Genomic DNA, 26,310 nt, shown 5'->3' on the forward strand with positions numbered 1-26,310 from the left:
TTTATCAGTAGTTTACTCCACACGTGGCTTTTTGGTTCCTTCTGTTGCCGTGTTGGTTTGTTTCCTGGCTGACAGTAACTAAGTTTAGCATTTTGTAAATTCTGTTAATATAGCATATAGCCTTTCTTGAAATAATCCGGCTACAATCTTAAAGACGTCTTGGTTTCAATTTAGCTAATCCCTTATGTAATATCAAACTCCTGTTCTCAGGTAATTTTAATCCTTTTAAGGTTCCATTTTAATGTGAGGTGGAAATTGGAAAGGCTTGTATAGTTTGGTCTGTTCCTGATTATTTATATTATTTGACTAAATTATCAATAGTTGAAGAACAAAATACTGTTTTATTAGATTATAATCTATAGTTTGGAATAATACTATATAACCCATTATATTTACTATTAATTTAGTAATTTCCCTGGTTTTTCTTCTTTCTTGTAAAGCTGTTTTGAAGCAATGCAACTTTGTAAAAAAACACTATATAAATAAATCTGGCTTGGCTTAACTTAAAATTAAATTTACACCCCATTTAGAAATTACAGATGTGTGTGTGTGTGTGTGTGTGTTTGTTTACATTTAATATTTAATTTACTTAAGATACGATATTGTGTTCTATATAAATCTGTACTACTTATTTCAGCACACTCTAACAAATGTCTGCATCTAAGCTTACACAAAGGATTAGCTTATTTATTTGTTCCTTCAAATTATTGATTCATAAATAAATGAGTTCATTACACATTTCATTCATTCACTCCTGTCTACTGCAATTGCTGATTGAGAAACATGGCATTGACCTTCAGGCCTTGTTCATTAACACAGTATGACAAAAAAATTCAATATCCTCTTGAACTTGAAATATGAACACAAATTCATCCTTTACTTCAGAGAATTCCCCACTCAGGACCTTCCAGAGGGCATTTTGTTGATCATCTGTAACACCTGGTCAAGTAAAGATGCAAGTCGTAAAACATATAAAAATCACATGAAATGATATGTAGCGTCTGTCATATCCCTTTTAGGCAAACATCTAAATCAGCTGAATGCACCCCCACTCCTAAAAAACACACACAATAAAAAACAAATAACATACCAGTTGTTTGATTGCATACTTGTGTAAAAATCCATCTTACTTCTATGAATTTTACTGTTAATGACAGTAAGAGCATAAGCTTGTTCAGAGCATGAAGGGAAAATAAAAACAACACTGTAAGACTATCTAACAGCTTTGACATATTAAACCTTCTTGACATTAAGATGTAGACACCACAGGAATGTCTTGTTCATTTAAAAGATACCATAATGTATAATGTGTAATTTAATGATCAGTTTTTTAGTAGGAGACGAGGTAAAACACATTTGTTTTGTCATGTCATAATAAAATGTACCACGTTAGATACAAACTATCTGTAAGCAAATGTCACTACATAACTATAATGGTAGCGAAGACTACTCTGAAGTGTAGGGGGCTAGTTATGAATGAATATAGCAGTGTACCAGGGTGTCTGTCAGAACACAATAGAGAGCGTTGAACCAACTTGAGCTGTTTATTAGGCACACAAGAGAACATACATTAGATAGGAGAGATCCAGCATTCAGTATTTACGAGGTAGCACACACCGCACAGAACTCTGAATGAGAGCCACAACTTGGATAGCAGAGCAGTCGTTGATGAAGGTAATGGTGAATATTGGTAGTAGTCCTTTAATGAAGCTCTGCACAGGATGAGGGTATGCTCCTTTAAGAGAGATAGGCCAGAGCTGTATTTATGAGCTTGGTTGCATGGCATGTGAATGGAGATGCATGAGTGCCTGGCTATATTTGAGAGCTTAGCCAGATCATAGGCAGGTGTAGACGTGGTTTCCTGCAACAGATTACAACAGGATTCCCAAAGTAACACTAATGCTAATAAACATACATAACATTGACAAATTAGCTACAGGTTTCTTCCCTCATACATCATCAAAATAACATAAACAGACGTGTCTCAAATGACACATTTTACACCATTAGCAGTGTTTACACAACTTATGTAATATAACTGACATTATTACAGGATAAACACATTGATGAACAGCAAAAGAAAGTGATTTATATAGCGTTACAGCGTAGTAGATTCACGGTTTAGCTAATAACATGTTAGCGCTATTAATAACGGAAATTTTAACAAAAAAAAAACCATGCAAATCTAACTGTACTCACTCTAATGACGCACATGAACACCCGCGTAACAATCTGCTGCTATTGTCTCCACAACAACACGATTCATGCCTCACACAGCGAGACACTTGTACAAAACTAGCGCTCTTCCGCCATTGCTTTGAGTGAGCGATACTCGCTGTCATAATAAAAGTCCTCCTCCGTCTGGGTCTTTTGCACAATGTTTCTAGAAAAGACTCTGTGATTGGTTGAAGGAAGATCGTGCCACGATTGGTCAGCACAGTGTGCTTGTTGTCTGATTGGCTGGAGTAGACGGTGGGCGGAGTCCACCTATTTGTGTATTCTTGTGCACGTCTTGACGTTAGAAATGTTTAAAATCCACAAATGCACAGAACGCGATCCACAAATGAGTGCAGCAATTCACAAATGCACAGAAAGCGATCCACAAATGCGCAGGAAGCCATTCACATATAAATAAAATAAAAATATATATTTATAAATATTTTTTCATTTGCAAATCCCATTTTATTTATTTGTGAATTTCCTTCCTTTTTATGAAATGTCTAACATATATTTATGGTTTGCTTATTGTGCATTTGTGGATTTAAAACATATTTATGAAACTCTCTATATTTATTTGTGGATCATAGTATATTTATTCAGAAATACGAAACAAATCTGACCCCATAATTATTCACTGTTAATTACTTTTAAAAATATATATTTAGGATAAAAAACTTCAATTTACAATCCTAACTATCTGTCTGTTCTGTGTATTTAAGCCAGATTCGCCACACCACTAGATGGTGGTAAAGCTCCATGTCCATGATTTCTAACGTGCCAGCATAAGAAATGACGCGTTAACACGTGATTTACGTGTTAACACGCACTTACGCGTTAACACGTAGTGCGTGTATGGAAGGCCGTGAAGCTCAAAAACGCGCGAAATCTTACACGTAAACAACACGTGAACAACGTGTTGTTTGCGCGTAGAATACGTGTTGTTTGCGCGTAGAATACGTGTTGTTTGCGCGTAGAATACGTGTTGTTTGCGCGTAGAATATGCGTCGATTTTTCACACGTAAACAACACGTATTCTACGCGTTGTTTACCCGTTGTTTACGTGTGAAAATTCGCGCGATTTTGGCCCTCGTGGCAACATGACCAGTTTCAACGAGTGAGCCTGATGAGTTCCTATTGGCTGCTGGGCAGTTGGGTTAAACCATTACTGTAGGCTTAGGGGGTTCCCGTCCATTTCTAGGCTATGACACCAAAATGCAAGTAAAATGCTAAGGATCAACTTATTTCTTTGTGCTTTTTCCTTCTTACATGTTGGCTATAATGTAAAATACTGCAAATAAAATATAAGATTGTCTATACTTACACAAATTGCCCACCTTGTTGTCAAGCACTATGTACATTAACTGAAACTTCACTTGCTTCTCTTATCAGGCTCAGTGGTGTGTGGTTGGTGACGCCCGCATGTGGTGCGGTAGACCTGGGTTCGATTCCACCTTTTGCCAAGCAAGTTTTATTTTTGCTTTTGCTATCCCTGATCAGATTCCAAAAGCATATATATGGTGGAAAAAAAGCACTTCACTGGTACTTCATAATATCTGGCAGGGTTTGCTTGTAAGTGTATATAGAGGGTTTTAAATGTCTCAGTAAAGACACGTTACTAAGCCTATTGCTTGCACATTTGGTGTATGTGCACTTGGAGATAACATTAATCAGAAAGATAACATCAGTCAGTGATATCTAAGAGCCACCCTGCACTTGTTAGAAAGACACATGGATTTTTAACCATTTCAGTGGCTTGTGGTGGGCAAGCTTCTCTCTTTTTACTATCACAGATCAGATTATAAAAAAACATTTTCAATGCAAAAAAGAATTATGTCTAAAGTGGAAATAAAGTGCTTCACTGGTACTTAATAATGAAGTGTTTATCTGGTAGTCCTATTGTTTGTACTATAAGCACTCTTTCAGTTTGACCAATACTGTCTGTACAACAACTGCATAATGTTGTAAAGGGTGCAGGTATATATTAAATTAATAAAAAATAAGCCACTACATGGTAGTACTATGATTGTGTTTAAATGTTAAAATATTTATATATAAATTTATAACGTATACATGTTCATCAGTTGAAAAACTGTTTTTCTTTGGGAAAAATAAATGTCTTGAAAATGAATACAGACAGTTTTGTACACTTTCTTTATTGTCATCTGAACTTAGTTTAGTTAGTTTGTAACTGCCGATTTAAAATGATGCACTGCAGCACACATAAGCATACATATATTCACATTTAGAACATCAAGAAGGGTGTGACATAAGATTTAAAAACCAAACAATCAAACATTAGCATGTAGAACACCAATGCCCGGTTTCACAGATAAGGCTTAAGGCAAAACTAAAATGAATGTTTCAGCTGTCTTAACTGAAAATAACTTGCACTGAGATATCTGAAAGTATGTATTTGGAAAAATGTGTTATTAACCAACCAACCAACCAAATTTGCATGCAAAACACCAAGTAATTAAACTAAGTTATCAAAATCTTGGAAAAACAGGCAGTATTTTGTGCTCTCAAACGGTGGTGGTATGTACGCCGTCAAAGCTGAAACAACACCCACTTACTGTTTCTCAACTTTCAAATACCACTTCAACCTGAATGGTTGGTCACAATTGTGTTAGGGGCGGGGCCACGCTGGGTGGCTCAAGTGCATTATCGAGCAACCATTTTAGGACCATCTAAAATATCCTGAACTCAGAAATACACAATCTTTACTCTGCAATTCAGAACTACGTAGTTTACAGTCTTTGTTGTGTATTTCTGCAATACATTTTTTAAACATTTATAATGTGTTCAGAAACAATTTTTTAAAATTGACTTTACAGGGACTTGTACACATTCAAACACAAACATTCAAATTTGTAAACATGTTAAGATTAAGTAGTTTCCATCACTGTGCCACAATGAGTTGGGACCTGCAACACGGTAGGTTCTTTGGTGCAGTCTTTGGGCCAACGCTCTACGTGCAGCTCCAGTTGGGTTACTTGTTTAATAAAAACAAGAGAAAAATTATAGGACAACAAAGTACAGCGGCTCAGATTAAGCCGTACTAGTGAGCGGAGTAATAATGTAATGTAACTCTTTAAGTTAAGCTAATGTCAGCCGACCCCAAGGGGTTTAAAAAACTCCTAGGAAAAAAACCCTTATAGGGGAAAAAGTCACTGGGAGAAAGAAAACCCTTGAGAGAGACCCAGACCTAGCTGATCCTAGAAAATATATACTATATATTGAATAGGCCTTCTATATTCTTAAAATGTATGGGAATTATTGTTAAAGGTTTAAATCATTTAAATTAAAAGTTAAAGTAAGTGGTTGGTTGTCACTAGGCAGAATTACGCGATCCAATAAAAAACTATACTATACGATTTATTAAGAATTAAAAAATTTAGAAATAAAGGGAAGCAGCGGGTGGTCGCTGGTCAGACATTGGCAGGGCATCACGATGATGGGAGGCCAGTAGATCATGGTGTGATGAGCTTCATGGCAGCAGGAACTGGGTCTGTCAGTCTCAGTGTCCTTGGGTTCTAGGACGAGACAGGGAAAGAGAAACAAAATCCTATTAGCATAAGTCATCACATATAATGCAAGTGTCATACAGTATAATGGATGAAAGTGTGCTCTGTTCCAGACAAGCTAACTATTGCGGCATACGTATATTTAATAGGCGAATTATGTGAATCCTTTGTTAAAGAGATATGTCTTTAGTTTAGACTTAAATTGAACATTGTTGGGCAAAACATTCCAAAGCTTGGGACCTAAGTAGGTAAAAAGTATTTACTCTAACCATACAGTCCAAGTCTCCTTCGCGGCACTCGAATATTTATGGCTGCAAGCCTGGACCGAACAGCATTTGCCCCAATCTTCTAATTTTCTCCAACCAAATTCTGAACAATATCATAAAGTTGGGAATCTGAAAGGTGTGAATTTCTCAAGACAGAAAGGTTGAACTCTCTAGGAAAGAAAAGAAAGATTTCATTGTAAGTTGTGGGATTTTTATGTTGTTTTATTATAATTGTCATGTTATAATTCATATGTGCCATTATGCTTTCTGTGCTGAGATATGTGAGAGACTGTCTGTGTGTGTGAAAGTTGAGAGGCTGTGGTTTCGGTTGGGGGAGAAACAGCATATGCTGAGGAATGTACGTCTTGAAATTGTTAAGATAAGAGAGAGAACTGAGGGGGAAAAGCAAACAGGCAACCATGTTATTAACCAATGCTTTAATATTCACAGGATAAAATATGCAATGTATTTCTTACTTAATCAGTATTAATCATTGAATAATTGATGTAATAAATATAAGATGTTGTCTTTGATAAATTTGTATTAACCAATGAAATGAAGGTTGCATACAGAATAACTTAATGGGGGCATGGCAGCTCAACCTTGATTAACAGAATCTCCTGTGCTTGTTCTTTGTGTGTGTGTGTGTGTGTGTGTGTGTGTGTGTGTGTGTGTGTGTGTGTGTGTGTGTGTGTGTGTGTGTGTGTGTGTGTGTGTGTGTGTGTGTGTTTTCTTCCCTAACTGATGTTTTTTTAATAATGATTAAAGTGTTTGCTTAGAAGTAGTATTGCAGTAAAAGATTTAAGATGTGTTTATCTATCTAAAGAAGTTAATGTGTGCCTTATTCATATAACAAATTTTACGAATAATGAAATGATGTCATGATATTGAAATATGTTTTACATAATAATCACTTTCATCTTACAGCTTATGTTTTTTTTTTAAATGAATGTTTTATTAATGATTTGTTTTTAAGAAAGCATTATAACATGCTATGTGAAGTCAACCATATGTGAAGTGGAGGAGTACTAGGGAGGAACTGCAGGGCTCCCAGGGATGAGCGGAGAACAGTTTGTTTTTTCTTTGTCTGTGTGTGTGTCTGTCTTCTACGGCAGGCTGAAATTGGGTGTGGTGAGGGAGTCAGATTCACGAGGAAGAGCGGCCTTTGTGGGTGGAGATTCTAAGAAGAAGATCGACGTCACATATTTTATAAATATGCATGTTACTTCCTGAGCTGGTGGTTCGCCGCTTGAGACGACCCAGCGAGCTGTAAAACTTTTTCATATCTGATCAATAAATATTTGATATTAGATATTTGTATCTTGTGCCTTTCCTCTAAATTATGAACATGCAATGGACGACTTAAAGTCCAACAATTGGTGACCGCCGACGTTTTGTGGAGGGAAAGGAGAGAGTGAGAGGAAGGAGGGTTTCATATTGAAGAAACCAGAGTAAGGGAGGGCTCCATTTCAACACAAAAAGAGCGCTCTACTAAAACAAGGTAAGCAGAAACCTGTTTTATCGAATTCTGCTGTTTGAATATACCAAATTACTTGTGTTGATAAGGAGCTCCAAACTGAAATTAATTATTTAAATAATAAGAATTGATCAGAGTGAAAAACTTTTTGAAATCTTTGAATTTTGTTATTAAATAAAAGGTTGAGGATTCCTTTAACGCATTAGGTGTTATAAAATACCAACTCGGGTTGAAGCCCGTAGGGGGTTGAGAAACCATTGGGTGGAGGGCCCAGGAATCATCTAATTGAGTACAGTATTAAATTTAAGGGTTGAGAAACCTTTAGGTGAAAGGCCTAGGAATAATCTAATTGAGTACAGTATTAAATTTAAGGGTTGAGAAACCTTTAGGTGAAAGGCCTAGGAATCATCTAATTGAGTACAGTATTAAATTAAGGGTGTGGAAACCTTTGGGGTAAAGGCCCAGGAAATTCCATTGTGTACTTGATTCTGCAGTTGTATTTGGGTATATTTCATTTTGACATTGTATAAATAGAGGAATTGTATTTACAGTTGTATAAAGAATGGCTGAATTTCAGAAAGAGTGTGATGAATATGGGTGTCAGCCAGTGTATGTGCAATGGCAAAAAAATAATTAAATTAATGATGGCCCAAACTGATCCTAAAGATGTTAAGAAAAGACAAAAAGAGGTTGCATTAGTTAGGGGAAGTTGACAGTGGTGCAGCTGCAAAGCAAAAGGAAGTTAAACAAGGAAACAGTCAGCCAGACAGACTCAAGTGTGACACTTACGGCTCCTCCTCCAGTTCCACCCCCAGTGAAATCGATCTACCCCTCCTTGCACACACCTCCTCCTTATGAGAAAGCCAAAGCCCCAATGCAACAGCCTGTTTTTCAAATCAATAGCGGTGAATTGAATGAAGATGTAGATTTTATTTGTGTGAAAATGTAGTGTGTCTGTGATATATTGAGTCTGTTAAAACCATAAATGGGATTAAGCAAAATCTAGCAGAAAGACAGAGGCGAAGCTTTGAAAGAAAAACAACAAATTAGAGAAAAGAGTAGAGACCAAGTCATTAAATGTGGAAATAAAGATGAACAATTAAAAAAGGACAGAAAATTGTTAAAAGGTGAATGACACAGATAAATTGTAAAAAGGACAAAAAGATTTAACAAAATGAAGAGGAGTCTTCATCTGATGATGGAAGGTGGTCACAAGATAAATTTTATTTTAAATTGAAAGGCAATATTTTGCAATGGGTTAAGTTAAACCTTGAAAGGCTGAAAGCTCTGATCCTTTGACATTCAAGAAAGTGAATAAACGCTGGCAAGAAACAGACAATGAAAAACTGTGTGTGACATCAAAGTGTTGGAGCAGCAAAAGAGAGGAGAACTCATAAACTAAACTGTGGATACATCCTATATGGGACTATATGGAGCAGTGAAGGGGGCACTGCACAATGTTCAAAGACGATTACAAAAAAAAAGACTGAGTGGAGTCCAAAAGGAGACTAACAAAGACAATAATTTTCTTGGAGACAAGAGAAAAACTGGACAATGAACTTTCCATCTTCATAAAAGCAGTTGAGTAAAAAGGGGGAAGGAGTAAACAGCCGTTCAATGTTTAGTAAAGACCTTGATAGTGTAGGGACACAGACAATCTTTATGAGAAAATCAGCTAGACAAATTTAAAGGCTGATCAAGAACTTTGTTGTTAGGTGTGACTACCTGTTCTAAAATCAAATCGGACTCCCATTAATCTGACAGGAAGAAATGCATGATTGAATTTGGTATCTACAGAGGAAGTCAGAACTACACTGATGGTACTAAGCTAAAAAGCAAATATAGATGGCATAGAACAGCTATGGAAGAAAGGAAATTAAAATAGATAAAAGAAATAAATTGAAAAAGAAAAAAAGAACACCATAGAACACTATAAAAGGTAAACAAGAAAAGCTGTGAGAATAGAAAAATAACTGATTATTGTAACAAACTTTGTATTTAAGGAAATTGCCAGCCCAGACATCATATATGTGCATGAAGGTGTTCACATGGCAGATCTAATCACTGAGGGTGAGCCACATGATTGCATACCATTGACTGAAAAAGCAAACAAATTGAGAGATGGTTTGTTCGCGGTACCACTGACAACTCCCCCACCGGTAATCTCACTGTTTACAGATGGTTGTTGTTTTAGAGCATCAGATGGTTCGTTAACACTAGAAGTGCCAGAATTCCAAGACTACTAGAACAGCCGTTAGCGGTCATTCTGACCGCTAGATTATAAACTCTATTATCTCTAATGATAAATTCCCCAAATGAGAGATTAATGTATTAAGTGTGAGGATATATTTTAAAAAACCAAATAACCCCAACATCTACATTTTTTTTAGTTAAAAAGATAATTATACATTTATAAATATTCACACCATCTCATAAAGTAAAATGTAATTATTGCATACGCTATATTCAGTATTTCTCTGTATTTATTTAACATAACTCGGAACAACAAAATAACAAATTAAAGGATCTATTTGACTATGAAAAAATGTGTTTTAACATTTATCATACACTTATAACACAGAACATAAACGGAAAAGCTGAAAACAATTAAGCTGCTATAAAGTAAACAAAAAGAGCCACAACGAAGTTTAGAACCATAAAACAATTAGGCTACAAATTTTATATTAAATAAACAGATCAATACCGTGCTCGGCTATTTAAGCTTCACAGTCAAGTTCAACACAAGTTACTTTTTGTTCTCCTCGCACAATTTCCGCACAAGGGTTTGTGGCATCGTCAAACAAACACAGAAAGGCCGTGAGCGCATCTTTGATGTTGCGCTTCGTGTGCGCGGTGGAGCCAGCAGCTTCAGTCAGGACAAGGCTCTGCCTTCTCCCTGGACGTTCAGTTGACTGAAAGATGGCCCTAATAATAATAATAATAGTAATATTCTAATAATAAAAATATGACCAGCAGAACTAGTGAATATAACTTGCGCAGAGCAGCACTCGATAGGACAGCGGTGCATAGCGGAGAGCAGGGCAGCCGCAAGCTTGTCAGATGTGAATGAAACATCTGGATCCCTAATCTCCGATGAAGGTAGCCGCATCTTTTTCCTCTGACTCATTTTTTTTACTTTTTACTCTGACTCATTTTTTGGATGAACTGTTGTCTTGCACCCAGGAAAGGTCACTGTCACAGCAGTCATATTTCTCTTCATTTTATTATTATCACATTTCTAAAACGCTCCCTATAAACTCTTTATAAACCTATTTTTTAAAAGGCAATAATAATTTGTTTTCCAATAATTTGCATTTGTAAGCAAACAAGCATATGCTAATAGTACTGCAGACGCTGACAGAGAAAATAAACTGCAGGAAAAGACAATAGAATTGCGCGAAATTTAGAGCGGTCAATATGACCGCTATGGCTGAAATAGGTAGAAATGGTCAAATTTTCTTTGCCTTTAGTGTAATTTATATAAAATCTATTGTAAGTAAAAATACAAACACTTTTAGGAAAAGTCACAAACCAGCAAGATTGTTAATTAAAAAAATACAAAGTTATTGTAAATATAAATTTCAAAACGGTCATTTTGACCGTCATGGCTGTTCTAGTGCTAAAGGCAGGCTTTGCTGTGGTTGAGCAAGTTGAGGGTGATTTTGTGACTAGAGTGAGTGGTAAATTGGAGGGTAAGCAGTCAGCACAGAGAGCAGAAATGATAGCTGTTATAAAAGCCTTGCACTACACTGGTGAAGAGAGGGTGATTGTTTATAGTGACTCTGCATATGTGATTGGTGCAGTATATATGGAACTGCCATATGGCAGATAGGTGGGTTTGAAACCAGGAAAGGCCGGCCTATAACAAATGCTAGCGAAGCCTGACGCATACTACAGTCTGTGAAGGTACCTAATGAAGTGGCTGTTGTCAACTGCCTAATAAACCACTTATATCCCCAACCATGGTTTCCCAAGACAAAGTTAGATCTGACAAAATTGACAAACACTGGAATTGAAATATAGTTTTGGGGCTGCTTATCACCCCAATGTTAGAGCAAAGCTGAAATAATGAACCTGACTTTGACATTAAAACTTGACTTGACAAAATCTGTGCACAGACAAAAATAACATGGCTTGAGGCATTTCCAATTGCATTAATGTCTATTCGCTCTTCTGTTAACAGGATTTCTGGTTTCACACCCTTTGAATTGCTTACAGGTCGACAGTTTCCAGGCCCACGGAACGCCTTGGTGTAGGATCCAATCCTGCCACTACCTAATGATGTTTATTTCTACAAACTTACTGCTCTGATTAAACATTTTTCCTGCCAGGCTACCACACAACGAAATTGTGAGAACGACCCAGCGGTTACAAATGATGTTTGGGTTTCTAACAGACACAGGTGTGGACCTGAGGACTCAGGTCCAAGAGATGGAGAGTGTTGAAAGTGAAAGTGAATCAGCTGGAATACAGAGAGGACAAACAGGAAGTGTAACATCAGTGGTAACACATCAGTGGTAACACTCACACAACACCAACAACAAAGTCAACAAACACTCTGTAAAATTGTGCATAAAAAAGGTGACATTTTTTCCAGCCCAGTAACAGAACCCCTAGCACACTGTGTGAGCACAGATTGTGCCTACGGAGCAGGTATAGCCGTACAATTCAAAGCAAAGTACGGTACACAAAAGGTTGTAAGTCAAAACAAACACACAGGTGAATGTGCAGTTACCCATAAGGACGACGGCAGATTGATTTTTCATTTAATAACAAAACAAAATGGAACTGATTTACCAACATATGAGAATTTTACCTACAGCCTCAGATGTATGAGAGAGTGGTGTGAGAAAGAAAACATAAAAAGTGTATCCACTCCCCGGCTGGGGTGTGGCCTGGATAAATTGGATTTCCACAAAGTGCTGGAAATCCTAACAGAAGTGTTTAGAGACCTGAATATCACAATTGCCATATATTCATTATAACCTGATTAACATTTTAATGCTTAAGAGTTTTGAGTTTTCTATAATTATTACATTTTACATTACTGTTGATTTTCTTAAAGTTTCGTATAATATTATAGTTTACGTTTCCTGTGTGGATTCGAGTCCACAAGAATGAAGTTGTACAGAACCTCGAGGAGGATGGAGAAGAAAATGTGTGACCTCTTTCAGAGGTCAAGAGAGGGAATTGTGGGATTTTTATGTTGTTTTATTATAATTGTCATGTTATAATTCATATGTGCCATTATGATTTTTGTGCTGAGATATGTGAGAGACTGTCTGTGTGTGTGAAAGTTGAGAGGCTGTGGTTTCGGTTGGGGGAGAAACAGCATATGCTGAGGAATGTACGTCTGGAAATTGTTAAGATAAGAGAGAGGCCTGATGGGGAAAAGCAAACAGGCAACCATGTTATTAACCAATGCTTTAATATTCACAGGATAAAATATGCAATGTATTTCTTACTTAATCAGTATTAATCATTGAATAATTGATGTAATAAATATAAGATGTTGTCTTTGATAAATTTGTATTAACCAATGAAATGAAGGTTGCATACAGAATAACTTAATGGGGGCATGGCAGCTCAACCTTGAATAACAGAATCTCCTGTGCTTGTTCTTTGTGTGTGTGTGTGTGTGTGTGTGTGTGTGTGTGTGTGTGTGTGTGTGTGTGTGTGTGTGTGTGTGTGTGTGTGTGTGTGTGTGTTTTCTTCCCTAACTGATGTTATTTTAATAATGATTAAAGTGTTTGGTTAGAAGTAGTATTGCAGTAATTTGCATGTTCATAATTTAGAGGAAAGGCACAAGATACAAATATCTAAGTTCAAATATTTATTGATCAGATATGAAAAAGTTTAACAGCGCGCTGGGTCGTCTCAAGTGGCGAACAACCAGCTCAGGAAGTAACATGCATATTTATAAAATATGTGACGTCGATCTTCTTCTGAGAATCTCCACCCACAAAGGCTGCTCTTCCTCGTGAATCTGACTCCCTTACCACACCCAATTTCAGCCTGCAGGAGAAGATGGACACACAGACAAAGAAAAAACAAACTGTTCTCCGCTCATCCCTGGGAGCCCTGCAGTTCCTCCCTAGTACTCCTCCACTTCACATATGGTTGACTTCACATAGCATGTTATAATGCTTTCTTAAAAACAAATCATTAATAAAACATTCATTTATTCATAAAAAACATAAGCTGTAAGATAAAAGTGATCATTATGTAAAACACATTTCAATATCATGACATCATTTCATTATTCGTAAAATTGGTTATATGAATGAGGCACACATTAACTTCTTTAGATAGATAAACACATATTAAATCTTTTACTGCAATACTACTTCTAAGCAAACACTTTAATCATTATTAAAAACCATCTGTTAGGGAAGAAAACACACACACACAAAGAACAAGCACAGGAGATTCTGTTCTTCAAGGTTGAGCTGCCATGCCCCCATTAAGTTATTCTGTATGCAACCTTCATTTCATTGGTTAATACACATTTATCAAAGACAACATCTCTTATTTATTACATCAATTATTCAATGATTAATACTGATTAAGTAAGAAATACATGGCATATTTTATCCTGTGAATATTAAAGCATTGGTTAATAACATGCTTGCCTGTTTACTTTTCCCCCTCAGGCCTCTTTTATCTTGATCATCTCCAGGCGTAAATTCCTCGCTAATCCTCCTTGCAGCTTGTTATACACACACAAAGCTGGTAACTTTCCACTCTCAAACACAAACACCTCATTTCTACATAATAGCTCAGTGCATATATGAAACACACAATGTTTATAGAATAAAATGATTAATTAAAGAAATATAAAATGGAACAAAATCAATTTCCACAGTCCTTATTTGGACATCTTTGTAACTTTAACACTTTTAGCAATCAGCATGAAATGTAGGCAGTAAATATGTAAAACATAATTATTCAACAACACAACAGTACTCCATTGTTCATGAATTGGTTAACCCTTGTGTGGTGTTCGGGTCTGTGGGACCCGTTTTTAATGTTTACTGAAAGAAAAATTATGCAATTAATTTTTTGTTTCAACCTCAGATTCATTGGCCTTGGCTCATTTTCTATGAAGAACATAAAAATAATCAAATTTATAATTACTGTACACTGTGTACCCCCCCTACACATTTATATTACATATGTGGTGTTCGGGTCCACTGGACCCGGGGGTAATAAAAGAGCGAAAATTGAATGTGCTATGTAACTTCACTCTGTTTTTTTCCTATCTGGGACTCCTGTAAGTGCATGAGTGTGTTTGTATATATGTCTGTACATATGTGATGGATGCATGTCAGAGTTTTGTCCTTCTGCTCTTGCTGTAATACCGCAAGGATACAACATGTTATATATCATGCATGAACATTTATCTGTCCCTACTGTCCCAAACACTTTACCTTCTCTCCAACAGGAACCATTCTACATTTTACCATTACCTCCCTTACAAAAAATCCATAGTTTTATTGTAGTAAAAGAGTAGTAATCATGGTAATTTGGTATATTGATAACCATTTGTAAAACCATGGATTTACCACAAAACCTATGGTGTGTGTGTACCTGGAATTTATCACGTTGTGGGGACCAAATGTCCCACAAAGATGTGTGTGAGCATGAGTGTGTGTGAGAGAGAGTGAATAATAGAGAAAGTAAAATATTATTCATGTATTTTCATCATTCTAAGTTGTGGCCAATAGCAACACATTGTACTGCAATGTGTGTGGACATACGATTGACACAATATATGTGTATAAAATGCAAGAAATGCATACACAACACAACTCCACAGTATAAATTTGCTTCTTATGTGTTGTGTTGGCTGGCATGAACAAGTTATGTGTTCAGTGTGGATAATATCTTATGATACGGCATCTGTTCAGTTGGGGCCTGTGCTGTGTAGAATGACACAAATGTGTACAATTTCAAAAAGTTAGAAGAATTAAACATCAACAGTGATAAAAAAAACTTTGTTTCATTTATACTTATTTAAGATAAACATGTTTTCCCCCAATATCTGGATCAGAATAGAATTTTATTCTTCTATTTTATATTACCACAAAAACGAATGGCACTTTAGTTTATAAATAGTCCTCTATCAGTGGTAAATGACAAATATTAACCATAAATTCTGTCTATATTACTTGCAATAAGGCTAAAGTAAACATCTGTAAACAATATTACATAAATTTGTATGACTGCATTGGTTTAAGATACAAATAATGCTCTGGGTCCACCAGACCCACAAACATCGTCTAAGTAACAAAAATACGAACACCACACAAGGGTTAAATGCATTCATTAGTTGAACATACTAATTTTCACTTTCTCTAAATATAACATAGTTATAAAGCAAACAACTTGTTTATTGAAACTATCTGTTCTGCGTGTTTTCCCTTCAGGGCTTTGTTATCAGCGTTTGCTGATTTCTCCCCCAACCGAAACCACAGCCTCTCAACTTTACACACAGACAGCTTTCTTGTACTCAGCACAGAAACCATTATTGTAATAATACACATTAATTAAGATTATAAACAGCACGATTAGTAAAACAAAATCAAATCCCACAATTCCCTCTCTTGACCTCTGAAAGAGGTCACACTTGTTCCTCCTCATCATCCTCCAGGTTCTGTAGGCCTAATAGCGGCATGCTGTATGGGGGTGGATTTTCTTTTTTCTCTATTGCAGGCACTATCAGTCTGTTACACAGGGATCTCCATTGTTTATGCCAAATATTATGGTGATTATAATTGCAGTTATAACTCCTAGGGCCCACAGAACCTTCCAATTTCCATATAGCTTCATCTCTGTGGAAAAAATACACTTATGCCTATTGGCTAATACTCAAATAACAATCGTAAATTCAAAAAGGAAAAGAAAAATGAAATATGAAATTAATACTGTAGAATTGTATAAGAAACTTAAGAAATTCAAAGGTCAAAATCCAAAGGTCAATAAGGTATGTAGTTACCTAGGTTATAATGAATATATAGTAGTTGTGATATTCAGGTCTCTAAACACTTCTGTCAGGATTTCCAGCACTTTGTGGAAATCCAATTTATCCAGGCCACAACCCAACCGGGGAGTGGATACACTTGTTATGTTTTCTTTCTCACACCACTCTCTCATACATCTGAGGCTGTAGGTAAAATTCTCATATGTTGGTAAATCAGTACAATTTTGTTTTATTATTAAATGAAAAATCAATCTGCCGTCGTCCTCATGGGTAACTGCACATTCACCTGTGTGTTTGTTTTGACTTACAACCTTTTGTGTACTGTACTTCGCTTTGAATTGTACGGCTATACCTGCTCCGTAGGCACAATCTGTGCTCACACAGTGTGCTAGGGATTCTGTTACTGGGCTGGAAAAAATGTCACCTTTTTTATGCACAATTTTACAGTGTGTTTGTTGACTTTGTTGTTGGTGTTGTGTGAGTGTTACCACTGATGTTTCACTTCCTGTTTGTCCTCTCTGTATTCCAGCTGATTCACTTTCACTTTCAACACTCTCCCTCTCTTGGACCTGAGTCCTCAGGTCCACACCTGTGTCTGTTAGAAACCCAAACATCATTTGTAACAGCTGGGTCGTTCTCACAATTTCGTTGTGTGGTAGCCTGGCAAGAAAAATTTTTAATCAGAGCAGTTAGTTTGTAGAAATAAACAGCATTAGTTAGTGCACGATTGGATCCTACACCAAGTCGTTCCGTCGGCCTGGAAACTGTCGACCTGTAAGCAATTCAAAGGTTGTGAAACCAGAAATCCTGTTAACAGAAGATCGAATAGACATTAATTCAATTGGTAATGCCTCAAGCCATGTTATTTTTGTCTGTGCACAGGGTTTGTCAAGTCAAGTTTTAATGTCAAAGTCAGGTTCATTATTTCAGCTTTGCTCTAACATTGGGGTGATAAGCAGCCCCGAAACTATATTTCAATTCCAGTGCGTGTTTGTCAATTTTGTCAGATCTAACTTTGTCTTGGGAAACCATGGTTGGGGATATAAGTGGTTTATTAGGCAGTTGACAACAGCCACTTCATTAGGTACGTTCACAGCCTGTAGTATGTGTCAGGCTTTGCTAGCATTTACTATAGGCCGGCCTTTCCTGGTTTCAAACCCACCTAACTGCAGTTCCATATATACTGCACCAATCACATATGCAGAGTCACTATAAACAATCACCCTCTCTTCACCAGTGTAGTGCAAGGCTTTGATAACAGCTGTCATTTCAGCTCTCTGTGCTGACTGTTTACCTTTCAATCTACCACTCAGTCTTGTTACAAAATCACCCTCAACTTGCTCAACCACAGCAAAGCCTGCCTTTAGCGAACCATCTGATGCTCTAAAACAACAACCATCTGTAAACAGTATGATTACCGGTTGGGGAGTTGTCAGTGGTACCGCGAACAAACCATCTCTCAATTTATTTGCTTTTTCAGTCAATGGTATGCAATCATGTGGCTCACCCTCAGTGATTAGATCTGCCATGTGAACACCTTCATGCACATATATGATGTCTGGGCTGGCAATTTCCTTAAATACAAAGTTTGTTACAATAATCAGTTATTTTTCTATTCTCACAGCTTTTCTTGTTTACCTTGTATAGTGTTCTATGGTGTTCTCTTTTTTTATTTTTTTATTTTTTTATTTTATCTATTTTAATTTCCTGTCTTCCATAGCTGTTCTATGCCATCTATATTTGCTTTTTAGCTTAGTACCATCAGTGTAGTTCTGACTTCCTCTGTAGATACCAAATTCAATCATGCATTTCTTCCTGTCAGATTAATAGGAGTCTGATTTGATTTTAGAACAGGTAGTCACACCTAACAACAAAGTTCTTGATCAGCCTTTAAATTTGTCTAGCTGATTTTCTCATAAAGATTGTCTGTGTCCCTACATTATCAAGGTCTTTACTAAACATTGAACGGCTGTTTACTCCTTCCCCCTTTTCACTCAACTGCTTTTATGAAGATGGAAAGTTCATTGTCCAGGTTTTCTCTTGTCTCCAAGAAAATTATTGTCTTTGTTAGTCTCCTTTTGGACTCCACTCAGTCTTTTTTTGTAATCGTCTTTGAACATTGTGCAGTACCCCCTTTACTGCTCCATATAGTCCCATTCATATAGGATGTGTCCACAGTTTAGTTTATGAGTTCTCCTCTCTTTTGCTGCTCCAACACTTTGATGTCACACACAGTTTTTCATTGTCTGTTTCTTGCCAGCTTTTATTCACTTTCTTGAATGTCAAAGGATCAGAGCTTTCAGCCTTTCAAGGTTTAACTTAACCCATTGCAAAATATTGCCTGTCAATTTAAAATAAAATTTATCTTGTGACCACCTTCCACCATCAGATGAAGACTCCTCTTCATTTTGTTAAATCTTTTTGTCCTTTATACAATTTATCTGTGTCATTCACCTTTTAACAATTTTCTGTCCTTTTTTAATTGTTCATCTTTATTTCCACATTTAATGACTTGGTCTCTACTCTTTTCTCTAATTTGTTGTTTTTCTTTCAAAGCTTCGCCTCTGTCTTTCTGCTAGATTTTGCTTAATCCCATTTATGGTTTTAACAGACTCAATATATCACAGACACACTACATTTTCACACGAATAAAATCTACATCTACATTCAATTCACCGCTATTGATTTGAAAAACAGGCTGTTTCATTGGGGCTTTGGCTTTCTCATAAGGAGGAGGTGTGTGCAAGGAGGGGTAGATCGATTTCACTGGGGGTGGAGCTGGAGGAGGAGCCGTAGGTGTCACACTTGAGTCTGGCTGACTGTTTCCTTGTTTAACTTCCTTTTGCTTTGCAGCTGCACCACTGTCAACTTCCCCTAACTAATGCAACCTCTTTTTGTCTTTTCTTAACATTTTTAGGATCAGTTTGGGCCATCATTAATTTAAGTATTTTTTGCCATTGCACATACACCGGTGAACACACATATTCATCACACTCTTTTTTGAAATTCAGCCACAATATATATCAACGTTCAATACACGGTACAAATACTATTACAATACAATTTCTCAGACAAAACCACAACAATAACAGTAAGACGTCAATTTTCTTTTCCAGTATTCGTGGGCCTTACACCTCACGGGCTGCTGTATACCCCCTACGGCTACAACCGAGTCGGTATTTTATAACACCTAATGTATTAAAGGAATCCTCAACCTTATATTTAATTCTGTTAACTTACACCGCCATTAACAGTATTCGTAGGAATTTCACCTAACGGGCCTTTCACCCCTCTTTTGGTACTTTATAGCGCCTAATGCACTAATGGCCTCCAACCATAAATTACAATATTCGTAGGATTTTCACCTAACGGGCCTTTCACCCAAATTGGTACTTTATAGCGTCTACTACGCTAAGGGCCTCCAACCCAATTTTAATAAATCTCTTAATATCTATAAAAATAAAAGTTTTTCACTCTGATCATTTCGTATTATTTAAATAATTAATTTCAGTTCGGAGCTCCTTATCAACACAAGTAATTTTGTATATTCAAACAGCAGAATTCGATAAAACAGGTTTCTGCTTACCTTGTTTTAGTAGAGCGCTCTTTTTGTGTTGAAATGGAGCCCTCCCTTACTCTGGTTTCTTCAATGTGAAACCCTCCTTCCTCTCACTCTCTCCTTTCCCTCCACAACACGTCGGCGGTCACCAATTGTTGGACTTTAAGGCGTCCATTGCATGTTCATAATTTAGAGGAAAGGCACAAGATACAAATATCTAAGTTCAAATATTTATTGATCAGATATGAAAAAGTTTAACAGCACGCTGGGTCGTCTCAAGTGGCGAACAACCAGCTCAGGAAGTAACATGCATATTTATAAAATATGTGACGTCGATCTTCTTCTGAGAATCTCCACCCACAAAGGCTGCTCTTCCTCGTGAATCTGACTCCCTTACCACACCCAATTTCAGCCTGCAGGAGAAGATGGAAACACAGACAAAGAAAAAACAAACTGTTCTCCGCTCATCCCTGGGAGCCCTGCAGTTCCTCCCTAGTACTCCTCCACTTCACATATGGTTGACTTCACATAGCATGTTATAATGCTTTCTTAAAAACAAATCATTAATAAAACATTCATTTATTCATAAAAAACATAAGCTGTAAGATAAAAGTGATCATTATGTAAAACACATTTCAATATCATGACATCATTTCATTATTCGTAAAATTGGTTATATGAATGAGGCACACATTAACTTCTTTAGATAGATAAACACATATTAAATCTTTTACTGCAATACTACTTCTAAGCAAACACTTTAATCATTATTAAAAACCATCTGTTAGGGAAGAAAACACACACACACAAAGAACAAGCACAGGAGATTCTGTTCTTCAAGGTTGAGCTGCCATGCCCCCATTAAGTTATTCTGTATGCAACCTTCATTTCATTGGTAAATACACATTTATCAAAGACAACATCTCATATTTATTACATCAATTATTCAATGATTAATACTGATTAAGTAAGAAATACATTGCATATTTTATCCTGTGAATATTAAAGCATTGGTTAATAACATGGTTGCCTGTTTACTTTTCCCCCTCAGGCCTCTTTTATCTTGATCATCTCCAGGCGTAAATTCCTCGCTAATCCTCCTTGCAGCTTGTTACACACACACAAAAGCTGGTAACTTTCCACTCTCAAACACAAACACCTCATTTCTACATAATAGCTCAGTGCATATATGAAACACACAATGTTTATAGAATAAAATGATTAATTAAAGAAATATAAAATGGAACAAAATCAATTTCCACAGTCCTTATTTGGACATCTTTGTAACTTTAACACTTTTAGCAATCAGCATGAAATGTAGGCAGTAAATATGTAAAACATAATTATTCAACAACACAATAGTACTCCATTGTTCATGAATTGGTTAAATGCATTCATTAGTTAAACATACTAATTTTCACTTTCTCTAAATATAACATAGTTATAAAGCAAACAACTTGTTTATTGAAACCATCTGTTCTGCGTGTTTTCCCTTCAGGGCTTTGTTATCAGCGTTTGCTGATTTCTCCTCCAACCGAAACCACAGCCTCTCAACTTTACACACAGACAGCTTTCTTGTACTCAGCACAGGAGCCATTATTGTAATAATACACATTAATTAAGATTATAAACAGCACGATTAGTAAAACAAAATCAAATCCCACACTATCTAAAGAAGTTAATGTGTGCCTTATTCATATAACAAATTTTACGAATAATGAAATGATGTCATGATATTGAAATATGTTTTACATAATAATCACTTTCATCTTACAGCTTATGTTTTTTATAAATGAATGTTTTATTAATGATTTGTTTTTAAGAAAGTATTATAACATGCTATGTGAAGTCAACCATATGTGAAGTGGAGGAGTACTAGGGAGGAACTGCAGGGCTCCCAGGGATGAGCGGAGAACAGTTTGTTTTTTCTTTGTCTGTGTGTGTGTCTGTCTTCACCGGCAGGCTGAAATTGGGTGTGGTGAGGGAGTCAGATTCACGAGGAAGAGCGGCCTTTGTGGGTGGAGATTCTAAGAAGAAGATCGACGTCACATATTTTATAAATATGCATGTGTTGGACTTTAAGGCGTCCATTGCATGTTCATAATTTAGAGGAAAGGCAAAAGATACAAATATCTAAGTTCAAATATTTATTGATCAGATATGAAAAAGTTTAACAGCGCGCTGGATCGTTTCAAGGCCACAAGCGGCAAGCAACGAATGCACAGCATTTGGGAAAACATTTATTTAAAGAGTATATGACGTCGTCGTTCTTCTTAGAATCTCCACCCACAAAGGCTGCTTTTCCTCGTGAATCTTACTCCCTCACCACACCCAATTTTAGCCTGTAGGCAAAAATGGACACACACAGACAAAGAAAAAACAAGCACAGGAGATTCTGTTCTTCAAGGTTGAGCTGCCATGCCCCCATTAAGTTATTCTGTATGCAACCTTCATTTCATTGGTTAATACAAATTTATCAAAGACAACATCTTATATTTATTACATCAATTATTCAATGATTAATACTGATTAAGTAAGAAATACATGGCATATTTTATCCTGTGAATATTAAAGCATTGGTTAATAACATGGATGCCTGTTTACTTCTCCCCCTCAGGCCTCTCTCTTATCTTAACAATTTCCAGAAGTAAATTCCTCGCTAATCCTCCTTGCAGCTTCTTACACACACACAAAAGCTGGTAACTTTCCACTCTCAAACACAAACACCTCATTTCTACATAATAGCTCAGTGCATATATGAAACACACAATGTTTATAGAATAAAATGATTAATTAAAGAAATATAAAATGGAACAAAATCAATTTCCACAGTCCTTATTTGGACATCTTTGTAACTTTAACACTTTTAGCAATCAGCATGAAATGTAGGCAGTAAATATGTAAAACATAATTATTCAACAACACAATAGTACTCCATTGTTCATGAATTGGTTAAATGCATTCATTAGTTAAACATACTAATTTTCACTTTCTCTAAATATAACATAGTTATAAAGCAAACAACTTGTTTATTGAAACCATCAGTTCTGTGTGTTTTCTCTTCAGGGGTTTGTTCCTACCCCCAACTGAAACCACACAGACAACTTTCTTGTACTCAGCACAGAAATCTTTGTTGTAACAATACACATTAATTAAGATTATAAACAGCACGATTAGTAAAACAAAATCAAATCCCACACATGTTACTTCCTGAGCTGGTGGTTCGCCGCTTGAGACGACCCAGCGAGCTGTAAAACTTTTTCATATCTGATCAATAAATATTTGAACTTAGATATTTGTATCTTGTGCCTTTCCTCTAAATTATGAACATGCAATGGACGCCTTAAAGTCCAACAAAGTGTATTGGCTTTTTGATGAACATGACAAAAGAAACATCTGATACAGATAACTAGGACAGCTATAATAGAGAAGCATTTAAGACAAACTCCTTTCAAAGTGTTCTATAAAACGACTTTACAATTTATACTTTTAAATATCTTAAAAGCATGCTTTAACAATACTGTAATATATATGTATTGCAAAACTATAAAAATTATAGTTCTTTATAATTTTGCTTAAAATAATAAGAAGAGTTCATGTTCCCCAAAAATCAGCATATTACAATGATTTTGAGGGATCTTGTGACAATGAAAACTGGAGTAATGGCTGATGAAAATTCACTGCTGTCAGATGTTGCACATATAAATGACTTTGACAGACAAAGCATTGTTTGTAAAGTTGAATTAGTTAATAAAATAATAGTCTGATTACACAAGTCATGCTGCATGTGGTACCTGATATTGCTATGACAAACACAAGCCCACAAACAAAATAAATCGAAGTGCAGAACAAATGGTTAACACTGTAGTCACTACTAAGATAAATGATTAACTAATCAGTAGGTATAACATACTGATGTTTAGGTTTAAGTAAAAATTACTTGTGCAGTTAATTATTTAATAATTAATATTACACTCTGTAAAAGCATGTGTTAATTTTTTTACACATTTTTTGTGTTATGCGCTTTAACACATTACGTGCAGTTTTAACATATTATGTGTCACTTTGTGTTAAAATAAATAAAAGTGACAACACTTGTATTTAAAGTAACACAAAATGTGTTGTTCCAATAATAACAGAGATTTGTCTGTTTTGGGACAATGCATTTAGTGTGTTGTCCCAAATCTAACACTGTTTCTGTTGTTTCTAACATCAAAACAACATTTTTAATCTGTTTAGAGTGTAGAATGCAATTCTCCATATTACCATATAGAAAGTGCCCCATTTAACTCTTGTGGATATGTTATTGACTGCTGCAGTACTTTGGTCGGGGAGTTGGGAGTCATCAGGTTTGGTCATGTATTGCACAAGAGTGACCATTTTCACATAGTGGTGTACTTGAGGTAATATTCTGAAACATGATAACAGAAATAATAAATAATGATTGTCTAAATATAACACGTAAAAAACATAAGAGATTACAAACATCAATGATAAACAACTAACTTTACCATTAAGTTACACAACGCACTGATATATGACCAATAAATATCAGCATAAGATAATAACAAACTGCATAATGAAGTAAATACTACAAAACAACAATAATAAATTGAATATAGAAATTATACTGTATTGTTAGTAAAGCAATAATTAAGCAGAAATGTTGCACTTTTGAAAGAATAAACAAGTAAACATTAAACATATTAGCCGCGATGCTAACGGCACCTGCTCATAAAACATTATCAAATTTCACTCAAACAGATCTCGGTGCATCAAAGTTAACACAGCTGCGGTACATTGTAATAATCTGCATTGACGACAACAACATAGAAGAAAACTTACTTGTCACGGACTTTCACTTCCACATAAACGCTATATGAATAACTGCATATGAATCCGCGATCTGACTGATACTCTGGAGTTACGGTGAGTTCTTCTTCTGGTGTTTTATGGCGGTTTGGCACACCAATAAACAAGTGATTACCGCCACCTACCGATCTGGCGTGTGGAGTGAACAGATTTGGAAAAAAGAAATACAAAAAAAAAGGGTCTTTCCCTTGTACTTGTGTTTTACAGGTATTTAATTACTAATGAATGTACTCTTGATTGTCTTGACTCGTTTCCTAACAATACTTTTAAAGAAGTATTAACTCCCAACCATAATTCTTGTCTTTACGGTGAGTTCTTTGCTCGAAACACTGCTATACGTGTCAAAACGTCACACACAGAAAACTTTAAGTTCTCAACGATACCAATTTAACCCTTAGCATTGTTTTCTATCATATTGATGATAAAAAATATCCATAAAAATGCAAAAAAAATAAAGATTCCATGTTTTCAAACCCTGTCCGATTCATTCTGTTTAAGTGTAGAAGATAAAGACTCAGGAGGTGTGCTTTTTAACATTAACCTTTTCTTAATATTAAGAAAATATGGTACCTATTAATTAATGTAAGTAATTGGCATGTGGGGGACGTGAAAAATGTAGCCTACGTTTGTGTGTAGAAGTCTGAGCTAAAGATACGCGGATTGTCCGCTGTCGGTAGGTCAAGCAATTCTGATGAATATGAGAGTGGATGAGTGAAACCACTGACAATGAAATATTATCTACATTTCTAACATGTAAACGCGTTAAAAGGTTCTGCGGATGTGATAATTTACTGGTCTGCATGTGTGACAGACACAATAAACTTTAGGCTACACGTTCGTTTAAAAAAATATTAATTTACCATATCTATCACAGTAATGGAGGGTTCGGGTGAGGATATAAATTAAAGAAAACCATTAGGTGACCCCAAATAGTCAAATTGTCAAATCATCAAAGACGTGCTATGAAATGAGGATCATTCAATTTTGGCCATATGGGGGACACATTATCTGATTTCACATATAACAGCTTTCTTCCAATATATTAATATATTATTTGCATAGCATTATCATAATATGTGAAGAAGTAGCCTAGCTTTCAATAAATATTTAAAAAATGCGTTAATAAATCCAATAACCCCCGTGACAGGGCTACATGGCCATAAGAGGTTTCTAGGCTTTGTTTCTGCAATTAAAAAGACAAAGCTGGCAATTCTGGCTACTCTTTCGTTATTTTAATAATTTCTTCATTTTATTTTATTTTATTTATAAATTACTCGGGTTAATCTAATTTAATTATTTGGCTTGTGTTTTGTTTCCGTGCACTTCAGCCATTTTGCACATATTTGTCCTGCACCTTGTTACTTCTGACCTCTTTTTATTTAATTTTTATTTATTATAAAGGTAAATTC

The 26,310-nt window shown here is 35.8% G+C and overlaps 2 long non-coding RNA genes across 2 annotated transcripts; both read right to left on the bottom strand.

Moving 5' to 3' along the window:
- Positions 1–642: 642 nt before the first annotated feature.
- On the bottom strand, positions 643–2,456 carry LOC135782976 (uncharacterized). Its single transcript, XR_012334726.1, has 3 exons — positions 2,200–2,456; positions 1,495–1,861; positions 643–1,054 (listed from the first exon to the last, which is right to left on the bottom strand). It is a non-coding gene; the product is annotated as an uncharacterized lncRNA (long non-coding RNA).
- Positions 2,457–5,082: 2,626 nt separating this feature from the next.
- On the bottom strand, positions 5,083–24,980 carry LOC135734471 (uncharacterized). Its single transcript, XR_010527349.2, has 4 exons — positions 24,875–24,980; positions 24,296–24,440; positions 6,014–6,180; positions 5,083–5,753 (listed from the first exon to the last, which is right to left on the bottom strand). It is a non-coding gene; the product is annotated as an uncharacterized lncRNA (long non-coding RNA).
- Positions 24,981–26,310: the final 1,330 nt, after the last annotated feature.

This window comes from Paramisgurnus dabryanus, chromosome 1 (assembly GCF_030506205.2).
Source record: "Paramisgurnus dabryanus chromosome 1, PD_genome_1.1, whole genome shotgun sequence".
Classification (NCBI taxonomy): Eukaryota; Metazoa; Chordata; class Actinopteri; order Cypriniformes; family Cobitidae; genus Paramisgurnus; species Paramisgurnus dabryanus.